Source organism: Mesoplodon mirus, assembly GCF_964341445.2.
Source record: "Mesoplodon mirus genome assembly, chromosome: 8".
NCBI lineage: Eukaryota > Metazoa > Chordata > Mammalia > Artiodactyla > Ziphiidae > Mesoplodon > Mesoplodon mirus.
In genome coordinates, this window is record NC_138984.1 from 27,018,367 (window position 1) to 27,033,691 (window position 15,325).

The following is a 15,325-nucleotide window of genomic DNA, read 5'->3' on the forward strand; positions in this document are numbered from 1 at the left end:
GCTCCGGACGTGCAGGCTCAGCGGCCATGGCTCACAGGCCCAGCCGCTCCGCGGCATGTAGGATCTTCCCGGACCGGGGCACGAACTCGTGGCCCCTGCATCGGCAAGCAGACTCTCAAGCACTGCACCACCAGGGAAGCCCAGACGATGGACAACTTTTGAGCTTAAAATAACTTATACTCTCTACCTCTCTTATTCAATAAGAGAACATACAAATGTTACTTATTATCAAACAGTTATATAATAACTCTAAAAAGATATCTTGTAAGGACCTGACTATATACATAAGATTTACTCCAGTGGGTTTTAACATTCCTGTGCATTATTAAACAGGTTAAAATGTGTTTTCACTTTTATCTTTTCTTGTTAGATCTTCACAACATCTCTGTAAGATGGGGTTTGTGTCAGAATAAATTTTAATATTAAATGCTAATATTCTTTAATATTACAGTTGGAGAGATCTCAAAATCCTTTACAGCAAGCAGTTATGAAAATGAGGAATCCGAAGGCCAAAGATGTTTAGCTATTTAGTGAAGGTCACATCATTAATGGCAAAGCTGGTGCTAAAATTTAGTTCTCCTTTTCTAATGTTCTTGCTTAAATGAAATTTATCTCATAGTGGCCAATTATCTATTTCCTGCCACCAATTTTTTTTAACATCTTTATTGGAGTATAATTGCTTTACAATGGTGTGTTAGTTTCTGCTTTATAACAAAGTCAATCAGCTATACATATACATATATCCCCATATCTCCTCCCTCTTGCGTCTCCCTCTCACCCTCCCTATCCCACCCCTCTAGGTGGTCACAAAGCACTGAACTGATCTCCCTGTGCTATGCGGCTGCTTCCCACTAGCTATCTATTTTACATTTGGTAGTGTATATATGTCCATGCCATGCTCTCACTTTGTCCCAGCTTACCCTTCCCACTCCCCGTGTCCTCAAGTCCATTCTCTATGTCTGCGTCTTTATTCCTGTCCTGCCCCTAGGTTCTTCAGAACCTTTTTTTTTTTTACGATTCCATATATATGTGTTAGCATATGGTATTTGTGTTTCTCTTTCTGACTTACTTCACTCTGTATGACAGACTCTAAGTCCATCCATCTCACTACAAATAACTCAATTTCGCTTCTTTTTATGGCTGAGTAATATTCCATTGTATATATGTGCCACATCTTCTTTATCCTTTCATCTGTTGAAGTACACTTAGGTTGCTTCCATGTCCTGGCTATTGTAAATAGAGCTGCAATGAACATTGTGGTACGCCTTTCTGCCACCAATTTATAGCAGCTTCACCCAGAGGGTCTGAAAAGCAACACACCACACAAAATAAAGATGCAAGATAAAGTTGTATGATATAACTTGTAAATTTAAAATTTTGCAGCAAAATAGAAAAAATTATCCAACCCCCCAAAAAACTAATCTAACCACATCTCAATAAAGCTATGTTGATAGCTTTGATGTCAACATGGACTTATAAAGTCTAACAACTTGGAAAAAAGTAAGACAAGAAAAGCAGAGGGGAGAAGAGGGGGGGGAAGAGAAGTGGAAAGGAGAGAAAAAAAGAGAACAGGACAAAAGAAAAAACTAAGCCAAGCATATCTTCACTGACAATCATGGTTGAACTTTACTTTTTTCCTATAAACTATGTTTTACATTCAGTTACTGCCATAAGTACATTAGATAAAAGAAGAATCATTCAATAAATATTGTTTGGACAAGGGTATAGTCATTTAGAAAATAAAGGCAGATCTCGATCTCCTACTAGGATAAATTTCACACAAGTCAAACATTTGAATGTAAAAGCTAAAAGTATAAAACCCATGGAAAATTATTTATAACTTTTGGAATGGGAAGGCATTTCCAACACTGATATAAAAAACCCAGAAGGTATTACAAATTTCAATAAATTCAACCACATTATTTTTTTATCTAAGTGGCAAAAGCCACCAGAAACAAAGTCAAAAGACAAATAGCAAACCAGAAAAAAAAAATGCAATCAACATTAGAAAGAGTTCATTTGCCTAATTTTAAAAATGTTACAAATTAATAAAAAGACCACAACCCAATAGAAAAATTAACAAGTACATGAATAGACAATTCATAGAAAAGGGAATAAAAATATATATGAATGTAGTATGCTGAACTTCACTAATAATAAAAGAAATGCAGATTAACACTACACTTAGATATACTGATTGCCAAAATTAAAAGTTTAACCACACTTTAGGTTGAGGACAGTGTATGGAAACAGGTGATCTCATGCATTCTTGTTGGGAATATAAATCATTAAAATCCCTATGTGGTGATGTGGTATTAATTATTAATTCTAGCAAATCTACTTCAAGGGATGTAGTCTTCAGACATACTGGCACTCAAGTGAAATGAGTGATATATGATTATTCATATTCATTATTATGTTGCTTGCAATAGCCAAATATTTGAACAACTTAATGTCCATCAATGTACAATGTTTCGAATAGATTTTGGTACATCTCCACAGTGAAATTCCCTACAGACCTAAAAAAAGAACAAGGACACCCTTATTTATGGTTATGGTAATATCTCTAAGATACATTAGGAAGTGAGAAAAGCAAGTGCAAAAGAGTTTGTAGAACATGCCACCATTTGTGTAAAAAAGATTTTTAGAAACATATATTTGTATTTTCTTATACATGCATAATAGCTCTACCAACTTAGCTATAAAGAGAGGAACTAGATAGCTGGGAGACAGTGGTGAAGAACATTTTTTTTTATAAACTCTTTCATACTTTCAAGAAAAAATTTTAACCATGTGAACATAACACATAATCAAAAAGTTAAACTTACAAAATCAGGGGAAAAGCCATAAATTCAGTATTAAGAATAGTGAGCTATACAGAGTTTAAATAAACTCTAGAGTTATAACTAGGAAAAATTAGAATTGAGTTAACTTACTATACTGCTCTCTTATTAAATTTGACTGTTTTCTAACTCTAAACTGTCTGTATTATCCCTACAGCTTTTGTCAAGCACATCATGTCTGTCTAAATGGAGCTTTCAAGGTATCTATCTGTTTCCTTTTTAATATATAAAGGTTTCTCAATATTGTATTTTTTTAATGTAACAGCCTCACTTATATGGTGTAGATATAATTAGTATTGCTTCTTAATGAAGAGTTATTTATATTAACCAGAACACATTAATATAATTAACATTAATGAGTTATTTATATTAACCCATCTCCTTGATATGGGTTATTTAGAAATACAGCATTTTTTAAAAGTGTACAAGCAAAAACTTCTGAGGTTTTTGCTTTCACGTAGAGATCCTATCTTTGTCTGTACTATAATTAAGCAGTGGAGATTCAACAAACCAGAGAATAGCTTATTAATTTAGTTGGAACGTAACAATAATAAAAGCATTAGCCTAAATTCTTTGAAAAATTGAAGTAGTTTTTAACAATTACTGCTCTAGAAAACCATACTATCACAGTCCAAAGTGCAGCACTTGAAACCAGGTTCTTGCAACAAGGAAATGCCTTACCTTGGAAGTGATGGTTCATTTTGTGCTTTTTCTTCTTTTTCACTTTACACTATTTCCTTCCCCATCTCCTTTCTGAAAAGATGCAATCAACATCTAACTCTTTTTCCTTTTTCCTTTACAGATCAAGCATTGTTTATAAAGACTGGCTGGAACCTTATTCTAAGAACACCCATGCCTAACTGTCCAAATCTGTTTACCATCATTCAGAAAAACAAAACAATTTGGACCATCTTAGACTGAAGGACTCCCTGAATTTTTATACACCTTATGTTTCTATCTGAATTATATTCATATCACACAAACCAAGTGTCTGCTGCTCTAGACAAGAAGGATAAAATACTGACAACCTCAAATCCAAGCACTGCTCTTTATTTTCTACCATGGGTCAAAGAACATCCTTAAAATAATAAATCAATAAATAATTTTGGTCAGTCTGGAATGTTCAAGTTGCACTGTGTTTTTATCTTCTTGCTTAGAGAAACTTATGTTTAAAACCACAATTCTTTTGTTAATGTACAGAATATTGATGAATTATAAAATTTTAAGAGAATAAATAATTATAGTCTAAACAACAATAACTGAATAATAATGATAATCATATATTATTGAAAATGCAAAATAGAAAACTGAGGAAATTCAGATAGGATCAGAGATGGTTTAATATAAGCTATCCGGCAATTTAAGATGAAAGCAGGTTTCTTCAGTTTTGTGTAAATCATTGTATACATAGCTTGACCTATTTCACTTCTAGTGACAGTCTGGCCTATTAGAAAATTCTAATAAGCCCTTGATATGTCTCACTGAACGTATTCAAGGATAAAATTTAAAGTGACCTTTAAGCTGTTACTTTAAAAAATGTCTCTGGGGATGATACTCTTACTCAAGAACTCAAGATCCTGTCTGTTAAAATTCTCTCTCCTGCTATGATTTCTTCTACTTTGCATGTCCATGTCCCCAAAATCTTGGTTCGATCTTTTTTTTTTTTAACATCTTTATTGGAGTATAATTGCTTTACATTGTTGTGTTAGTTTCTGCTGTATAACAAAGTGAATTAGCTATACGTATACATATATCCCCATATCCCCTCCCTCTGCATCTCCTTCCCACCCTCCCTATCCTACCCCTCTAGGTGGTCACAAAGCACCGATCTTTTAATACATGCTCTAAATGATAAGATTAATTGATAGACAAGTTTATAGTATAAATTTACTTCATCATATCATATTGCTATCATGTATCACTTTTTCTTTAGAACAGAAGCAGATTTTGCAAGTTCGTAGTTGGATATTTAGAAGAGATGAAATGATAAATAGTTCTCCCACTCTCTAAAAAGATATCCCTAAAATATATGGGATTTCAAAATCTCTGAAAATTACCTGCCTGCCTATACATTTTTGGAACCTGAAACAATTTTGTCCTGATGTTGGGCACTTCAGGTCATCATGCTCCTATCTTTAGCAAGGGTCACTCATATTTCAGTAGCCAACAGCTTTAACTTTGACCTAAGTTTCTGTAGCCAAGATGATGTTGGGACATCACAATCATTCTTTTAAGGAGAATTTACTATGGCCTCAAGATCTTTAAGGCTAAGTTTGCCTAAGACCAGAAATTGGATATTTCACACAGCACTATGCAATAGAACCTTCAGTAAAAATGGAAATTTCTATCTACATTGTTCTGTATGGTAATCACTAACCACATTTGTTGACTGAAATGTGGCTAGTGTGACTGCAGAATTGAATTTTTAATTGTATCTCATTTTAATCAATATAAATAGCCACATGTGGCTCATGCATACCATACTGAACAGAGTAGCTCTCAATACATATTTATATTTGGTTGTTACATCAGGAAATAATATGTGTTTTTAAAAATTATAAATGTCAGCATGTACAGAAGTTGACTGGTACAAACAGTCCAATCATAAAAGGGTCATTTTTGCTTTGGAATATGTGGCTAAATTTCCCATCTTCTACACTTCTTTAATACTTTTCATTTAGAAAAACGTGATGTCTACAAGGCACTACATTTTTTGTTCTCAAGCTTCATATTTAATATTTTTCTCTCAAGACCTCATAAAACTGCTTTAACTCCCCATGGGATAACAATCTAGTACACTGTCATGGGACCTACCCTTATTAAATTACCATGTGTGAGATGCCCATAACTCAAGTTGTAGCAGGTGCAAAATAGAGTAGCAGGCGTAAGAGTGACAGTAATTTTTAACATCTACACCAGCTGGCAAGAATGACAGGTGCTTAATTCCTCAGTCTTTAAAAATAACTGTTGAAAAGTCTACACAGCAAAGCAAATATTTTCAAGTTTGTTTTTTAACTATCTTCAAGTTACCTTCCTGACATATATTAATATAATGCAATATTATACATTTTTTTGCCTTAAAGTATATTTAAACTTAGCACACAAGAACTTAATTTTTTCTTCTCTATGAATGAAATAAACAATGATTATTAAATTAGAGAAATAAAATTTTATTTTTCTCTATCAACATAATATCCAAAATAACTCTTGATGTATTTTTCTGTAACTGTATTTACATGTCTTTTTCCATGGTGGCAAATATACCTTGAAACTTAAAAAAGTGGAGAAAGAATATCTTCCTTTAAATTCTAAGTCTAGAGAAAATCATGAATCTAAAGATTTATTCAATAAACCAAGTCAAAAAAAAATACAGAGGAGATTGAACAGCAAGTATCTGAAATCTAGATTAAAGAGTTACATCCTCTTGAATTATCAAGATAACTGAAGCTAACAAAGAGCAAAACAATGGAATAATTCAGGCAATAATCTCAATTTCACAGTTTGATGAGTGAGCTCCAGGCTAAGAGAGTAAGTGTGAAGGAAGAGTGATGAGGTTCCAAACACCTGCTGAGAATTTTTCCAGAAACTTCATATCGAGATTTTTTTTTTTTAGTTATTCAGTAATATATGGGAGGAAAAAGTACTAGCTATACCCTACTTTGTCCTTCACCTGCCAGCATCTGTGATTGGCCAGAGTCTGCTTCTACCATGGCCATGCAAAACTGAGAGGCAGAACCACTCTTTGGCCAGGGCAGATGTGGCCCATGACCTGGACCTCACACTGTAGAACTCACACTCTGGTTCTCCTCCAGAGCCAAGGAATCTACCCAAAAATAGAGTATGCCCCTTCTGGAACCCATGTCCCCACTCTTACACACTCTGGATATCCAGAGCCCCAGATTTCCTTGCTCAAATGACCCCAAGCTCTCTTCCAGAACGTGGGTGGGATTCTTCCTAGGTCTATCCTCCTAAAGGAAGACTACAAACCAAAGACCAACAGATGGCCAAAGCCAGCTATTTTTGTTTTGTTTTGTTTAATCTAAGGATAGAATTAACCACAAGGTCCCTGCAGTGCAGGATGGAACTGGACGTGGGAACTGAAGGAGGGCAGGCCACAATATCACCAAGGAGTCCAAGAATTATAACCTGGCCTTCCAAACTATTATGAAGCTATATTTGTCAAGGGAGTTACAGAGTATATATTATGTAACAGTGTATTAGTTTGATAACTTTTAAGTATTTAAACTTGTGATTAGTGGACATCAATTTGAACTCTTGCCCCAGGCCTGCAAACATAGGGGTAGACCTGCTGAGAAAGGAAAGAGCTCAGACTTTTCAGGGACAGATCTTTAAGTTGCCCATAAATACTCCAACAAACACCAGAAATCCCTTGAACTTTTAAAAAATAACAAGTTACAGCGGTCAAGATGGCAGAGTAGGAAGACCCTGAGCACACCTTCTCCCACAGACACACCAAAATTACAACTTACAAAGCAACTATCTATGAAAACAACCTGAAAGCTAACAGAAAAGATTTTCCACAACAAAAGACATAGTCACAATGAGATGAATAGGAGGGGCAGAGATGTGGTATAGTCAGGACCCCAGTCAGCAACCCACAAATGGGAGGAATATCACAATTGTAAAGTCCTCCCCAAGGGGCAAGAGCTCCAAGCCCCACATCAGAATCCCCAGCTTAAGGGTCCTTCACCATGAAGACAAGCCCCCAAGACATCTGGCTTTGAAAACCAGTGAGGTTTATGTTCAGGAGAGCTAGAAAGCTACAGGAAACAAAGACTGCTCTAGAAGGGTGTGCACAAAATTTCACATGTTCTGAATCCTGGTGCAGGGGAAGTAGTTTGAAAGGAGCCTCAGTCAGACCCATTTGTTCATCTTGGAGACCCTCCCAAAGAGAGGAGCCACCTGGGACGCCCCCTGAGGATGGAGATGCAGGCAGCAGTCAATTTGGGAAGCTCGTTCTACAGCAATAACACTGGTATTGGCAAGAGCCATTCTGGAATCCTCCCTCTAGCCTAATTAGCACCAGGAGCTTACCTACCCCACCAGCAAGTGGGCACCAGCCCAGAGCACTCTGGGCCATGTAGACAGTTATGCAGGGGCCCAACCCCACCCATCAGTTAGCTAGCACCAGCTCCCTGTACCCCTCCCAGGTCACACGGGGACCTGGCCCAAACTTCTAGCAGGCTGGCACCAACATGTGCCTCCTACCCCCCGCCCATCCATTCAGCCAATCACATGGAAAGCCTACCTCACCTTCTAATGGACCTGCAGCCACTATAAAGTCACGTTCTTGTAGTCAACTGGGCTGGGAGCCAGGCCTGCCAACCAGTGTGCCTACAGTAGTTGGCCCCACCACAAGAGAAGGGCACGTGCAGCCCACATAAGTAGCAGTCTTAGAGCATATAACTCTGGTGACCAGAGGAGAGCATGCTGCTGGGTCCCATAGGACCTCTCCTACATAAGGCCACTTCTCCATGATCAGGAAATGTAACCCACTGACCTAACACTTAGAAATAGATACAAAGAATTGGGCAAAATAAGGAGACAGAGGAATATGTTCCAAATGAAGAAATAAGATATGACCTCAGAAAAAGAACTAAACAAAGGGGAAATAAGCAATCTATCCAATAAAGAGTTCAAGGTAATAATCAAAAAGATGCTCACTGAACTCAGGAGAAGAATAGAGGAACACAGTGAAAAGTTTAACAAAAAGTTAGAAAATACTGATACAAAGAAGAACAAAACAGAGCTGAAAAATACAATAACTGAATACAATGGAAAGAATAAACAGTAAATTAGATGATACAAAGGAACTGATCAGTGATCTAGAAGACAGAGTAGTGGAAATCACCCAAGCTGAACAGAAAAGAGTAAAAAGAATTTTTTTTAAATGAGGATACTTTAAGAGACCTCTGGGACAACATCAAGTGTACTAACATTCACATTACAGGCGTCCCAGAAGGAGAAGAGAGAGAAAAAGTGGCAGAGAACTTATTTGAAGAAATAATAACTGAAAACATCTCTAACCTGGGCAAGAAAACAGACATCCAAGTCCAGGAAGCATAAAGAGTCCCAAACAGGATGAAAACAAACAGGTCCACACCAAGATATATTATAATTAAAATGGTGAAAATTAAAGATAGAGGAGCTTAAAATCAGCAAGGGAAAAACATTTACATATAAGGAAACTCCCATACGGTTATTAACTGATTTTTCAGCATAAACTTTGCAGGTCATAAGGAAATGGAACAATATATTCAAAATGGTGAAAGAAAAAAACTACAACTAAGAATACTCTATCTGGCAAGATTATTATTCAGATTTGAAGGAGAGACAGTTACACAGACAAGCAAAAGGTAAAAATGTTCAGCATCACTAAACCGATCTTATAAGAAATGTTAAAGGGAGTTCTCTAAGCATAAAAGAAAAGACCACAATTTGAAATATAAAAATTATGAAAGGAAAAATCTCACTGGTAAAGGCAAACATACAGTAAAAATAATAGATCAACCACTTATAAAGCAAGTAAAAAGAACAGTTAAAAGAAAAAAAGTAGTAAAATCATCTATATCCACAATAACTAGTTAAGGGATACACAAAACAAAAAAAAATGTAAAACATGACATCAGAAACATTAAACATAAAGGGGAAGGTAAATTGTAGGGTTGTTGTAATGTGTTTGAACTTTAAAGGTATTCAACCTAAATATACATATACATATATATATATGTATATATATATATATATATATATATATATATATAAAATAAATGTGTTGTTATATGTAAATCTTATGGTAATCAAAAAACAAAAACCTATACATAGATTTTGGCATCTACTCCTCATAGCTCAAAGGCCAGATCCATTCAATTATTCCCCAATCTACACAAAGGAAGAATTAGACAAAGACCCAAAAGGGGACTTCACTAGAAATTTAGGGAGCTATGGGTGGCTAGTTAATGAACATGGACAACACTTCTTTCCCCAAACTGTAGCTTGCCAAGCCATCAGGGAGACCCATCAAGGAATTCACTATGGAAGGAAAGCCCTATAAAATTAGTTAGTAGAGGTCATGGTAACTCCTGGCATGAAAAGTATAATCAGTCAGATAGCAGAGACATGCCCTATATGCACAAGGAACAACCCCAAAACCACACCTCCCAGAGGCCCCCAAATAAGGTCCATGCAGACCAGAGGGACATATCCTGGAGAAGACTGGCAGACTGATTTCACTGTCATGCTGAGAGTACTGGGCAATTTCAGGTATCTCTTGGTGCTAGTAGACACGTTTCTAGATGAATAGAAGCATTCCCTGCTAGAACTGAAATGGCAGCTGAAGTGGTTAAGGCATTACTGAAAGAAATAAACCCCAGGTTTGGGTTCCCTGGATCCTTAGAAAGTGATAATGGTCCAGCATTTGTGTCTCAAGTGAGGAAGGGGATAACGAGTGCCCTGAGCATAAAATGGACCTTGTACTCAGCCTGGAGACCCCAATCCTCGGGGAAACTGGAGAGATCAATCAGAACTTGAAATAGGCCTTAACCAAGCTATGTCAGGAAACTCAAGAAAACTGGATTACGTTGCTTCTGATTGCCCTGCTCTGCATGCGCTTGGCCCCAAGGGTAAGCGCATTAAAGGTAAAGTTAAAGGTAAGTGCATTTGAATTCATGTATGATAGACCCATTCCCCAAGCCGGAGAGGAGGGACACCTTAACCTCCTTGAAATGGAACAACTCAAATATGCCCTTCACATAGGAGAAAACATGAAATCTCTCACGGAATATGGTAACCAGGTGCTGCCTACACCCACTGACCTGGCCGCACACCCCTTCTGGCCAGGAGACTGAGGGAACCTAAAAACCTAGAAAACCAGCAGCCCGCAAGATCAGCTCACTCCTATGGAGAACGGACCCCACTTGGTGATCCTAACTACCCATGCTGCCCTAAAGTTGCAGGGGACCACTCCATGGGTATATCATACTTGAGTGAGGAGGGCATCCAGGCCCCAACCTTTGGAGAGACAACGTGGGGCAATGGACATCCCACCCCACCCCCACCCCGGTTACTCTTGTGAACCTCTTTTGGACCTAAAACTCCTTTTCCGAAAAACAACAAAAGATAAGTAACCCTCTATGCCTTGCCAAGCAGTAGAGATTTGGGGATAAACGAATTGCTCTAGATGATCTATTAGCTGACCAGGGAGGGATCTGTGCACTGGCCAAAAGTACATCATGTTGCTTTTACATCAATGCAAGTGGCCTGATTGGAGAAAGTGCAGACAGGCTTCTGGAAAAAGCAACTTGGCTAACAGAAGCAGCCAGCCCAACCTGGCCGAAACATGTGGAGCAGGGTAAAACAGGCCCTCCCCTGTGTCACTTAGTTTCTACCTTTCCTGGGATGCTTAATAACCATTGTTCTCTTGCTGATATGTGGGCCCATGTACCATAAATTGCGTGGTGTCCTTTTCTCCAAAAGGTTAGAATCTATAAAACTACCAATGGTGCGTGCTCAGGGATACGAACCATCCGGGCTCAGGCCCGGGGACAATCAAACATGTCTAAAGCCAGTTGGGGAGAAGTTCTGCTCCTCTCCCTGGGGTTATGACGGTGCCCACACTCAGCAGGAAGCAGTTACAGAAGATGAAACTGCACCCTCAGGGCCCCTCAAGAACGAGGCGCAGGACAAAAGGCAGAGGAGGGATTTGTCACCAGCAAAGCCCATTAACAATTCCCAGGAAACATAAGACGGAATCTAGGTGATAAGATAAGGTCTAATCTCTTCTTTTGTGCATGGTCTGGTTTCACTTGCCTGTGCAGAGGCCTTGCACCTCACACGTTGGATTGAAGTTCCCAGCACGGAGCCACTGTGCCTGACGCCTCCGCTTGGCGCCCCTGCACGGTTACTGCAATTCAAGATGGCGGCCGCGGGCTGCGTGCAGAGGCGTGGTGCTCGGCGCTGCCGTCTAGAAGGTGAGCAGCGCAGCTGTGCCCGCCCTGCAAGAACCCCGCCCCCTCCCACCTCCCCAGCCCCGGCCACGAGATCCGTATAAAGCAGCCCTGCCCATGGCCTGTTGGGGAGAGAAAGTGCTCTAGAGCGTGACCTCACTCCTCTCCATTTTCTGATCACAGAACAAGGCTTTCCTTTGCTTCTGAACTGAACTTGGTCTCCATCTATTGGCACGAACGACACCAGGTAGGAGGACCCTTGTTGGGGCCTGACTGAAAGTTCGGTAACAAACAGACTCAGATACAGAGAACAAACAATTGGTTGATAGAGCAGTGTGTGTGGGGGGGGGGGGAGGGTGCTTAATAGGTAAAAGGGCTTAAGAGGTACAAACCTCCAATTACAAAATAAATAAATTACAGGGATGTAATATACAGCATAAGGAATATGGTCAATAATATTGTAATAACTTTGTATGGGGACAGATGATTACTAGATTTATGGTGGTGATTATTTCATAATGGATGTAAATGTCAAGTCACTATGTAGTACATCTGAAGCTACATAATATTGTTATGTCAACTATATTTCAGTAAAGAAATTTTAAAATTATAATAACAAATTCCTTTGTCAATAATCACATAGGTAACAAAGAAGAATTCAAGTAGCAAATAGGTTAGGCTTTTCTTTCTATCCTTGAAAAGACAAAAAAAGGTTTGTCTTTTCCTATTTTATTTCTCCAACCTGTGAAGGAGAAAATCAACTCATCTTGTAATAGTGGTTGTATAGGGTGAGAAAAATGTACTGCTATAAGAATAGGAGTAGATAATCAATAATGTTTGGTGGTAAAATTTAAAAAATCAATTTAAAAGCAATAAGTAAAAATATATTTGGGGAAAATATTTTTATACTTTTAAAAAGTATATTAATGACAACTCATCTATAAAAGCATACTTAGTGGCAATCATTTAATACCAACTGGGAAAGTTTAATTGGAACTATAATTCAGCAGAAATGGCCAAATGGCAAACAAATACTCACTCTTGCTTATTTTTCCACCTTCATCAGTTAGACTTTCTTAGGAAGAATCAGAGCATACCTTAAAGAGCAGGTGCTTTAAAGTCAGGCTTAGGTTTGAATCCTACTGCTACCACTTCTGAGCTGTGTGACCATGGGGCAATTATTTGATCTTTGCAAGTCTCAAGTTTATCTTCTATAAAATGGCATTTACAAGGGCTGTTTTGTGAATTAAAATAAACTAAGAATGTGAATTATTTGGCATGTAGCAAGCACTCAAATATTTTTCTTCTCGGTTTCTTTACTACTCTCCTCTCGGTTTTTAATTAAGTATCGGATTAAATCTTTAATAACTCCCCACTGCCTAGGGGATAAAGTTCAAAGATTATCAAGACACATAAGGCCTTTTAGGAAATTTTTCAGTTTTTTATCCTGCTATTTCTTTTTAATTACTCTTCTGCTGAATGGTACAGTGGGTAAGAGCAGACTTGGGTTTCAGTCTGTTCTGTCACATCCTAGATGGGTAACTGATTATACTATATATAAAATAGAATACTTAGGGAGCCCTGATGTAAGAATTAAATGAGACAACACAGATAAAGTGCCTATGTAAGGGTTGTTTATTGTAAGGACTAAATAATTGAAATCATGACTTTTATTTTATCACCTCTTGAAATTGTTGTGAAAATGCCTATTCGGAAAAATTATTTTACATCTTCCAAGACTTTGCTCAAGTATCATTTCTTCCACTGACGTTTCCTCACTTCATCTACCCACAAACACCCACCAATGTGTGCCTATAGCACCTTGTACCTATTATTATATTTATAATATAGCATAATTATTTGTTTACATCACAACATAGCCATATCCCCAGAACCTAGAACAGTGCCTGACACATGGTTGGCACTAAATAAATATTAACACTTGTATCCTGAATATTTAAGTGAGCAATAAAACCAGTAGGTACCCAATAAAATTTTGCAAATGTATTAATTAATAAATTAATGAGCATAGGAATGTATTAATAAGTGAAAACTCCCACAATTATAGGTAAGATAACCCTGAAATATGTATCTTCCTTCTAGAACTAGATGGCAAACAGGTACAAACTCTTTTCAATTGGTAGTGTTTTTCTAAAACACTTTTTTAGTCAGCATTATGTAGCTATGCCCAAGCTTAATAGGAAAGAATGTTGTGCTTGATTAGAACTGAAAGAATTTTGTGAATGTTATGAAGCCTGCCATAAGGTAGGATGGGGGAGCAGTGGCGTACATGCCATGGACTTGCTGCTCCTGAGGGTCTAGGGGATTTTCTTCATCAAATGAGTCTATTTCAATAATGTTAAATATTATAAAGACAATATTGGCCTGATCACTTTTTTAAATTATTCATTTGGGCTCTGCTCTATCTAGACACATCAGTGAACAAAATATTTTTAAAAACCAGCAGTTCTCATGGATTTACATTCTGTTGATAGGGAAAAAATAAGTAACCGAATATATAAGTAGCATAGGAAGTTAGAAAGTGATAATGCTAGAAAGAAATATAAATTAAGGAAGATGGAATAGGGAGCCCAAAGGGAAGAGGAGGACTAGGGGCAGGAAAACCAGGGAAAGCCAGAGAAAGTTGAGAAAAAAACTCAGAATAATTTAACCCCGTAATTGCATGTCTTTTAATTCCAAAAATAGTTTCTTCTCTATAGCTAAGTAATCTAAATTATTCCTTTATTTCCCCTTACTAATATATGAGTTCAAAGTTTATCTGTCAAATTCCTTAAGCTGTAGTCCCTGAACAGCACATGGCAAATAAAATCTACCAGTATTAATCCAGTAAAATTAGTGCATTTCTGCAGTTGATTTTTGTATCAACATTCCAAGTTTAAGTTCCATTAGTTTTAACAAATAAAACACAATAAAACTTTATGCTATAAAATATGCACACATACTCAAAGGGTTGAGAAAGATACCAAGATGTCATTAATGGTTATGTATAGACAGGTATAATTATGAGATTTTCCTCTGTTTGCATGTTTTCTTTATGTAGGCATTCTTGACTTTGCATAATTGGGGATGTATTGCTTTTGTAATTAGCAACTAGAAACAAAATTAAAGTTTCTTTTGATTTTTAAATCACATAATAGTAGTACAACTAAAGGAAGACGCAGTAAAAAAAAAAAAAAATTTAAAGACCAGTGTTGCTTGCAAAAAAAAAAGAAGTTTGCAAAGAAGTCTAGGTTTTAAAACAAATGTGTATCCAAATAAAAATTAAATAGATACTTAATGAAAACTTTCATACCATTACCAAATAACCCAGTTTTCATTCAGTTTGTTTATGGTAAAAAAAAAATTATCCCATGATTTCAAACAACAGAATTTAAACTACTTCTGTTAAGAAGTACTTTATAAGAAGGCTCAAGTTTTCATTTATTTTGGAAACTATTGCTAAACAAGGGGGTCCTGGTTTGTTGGTTTCTTTGCTTAGCTTTTGCTCTCATGATG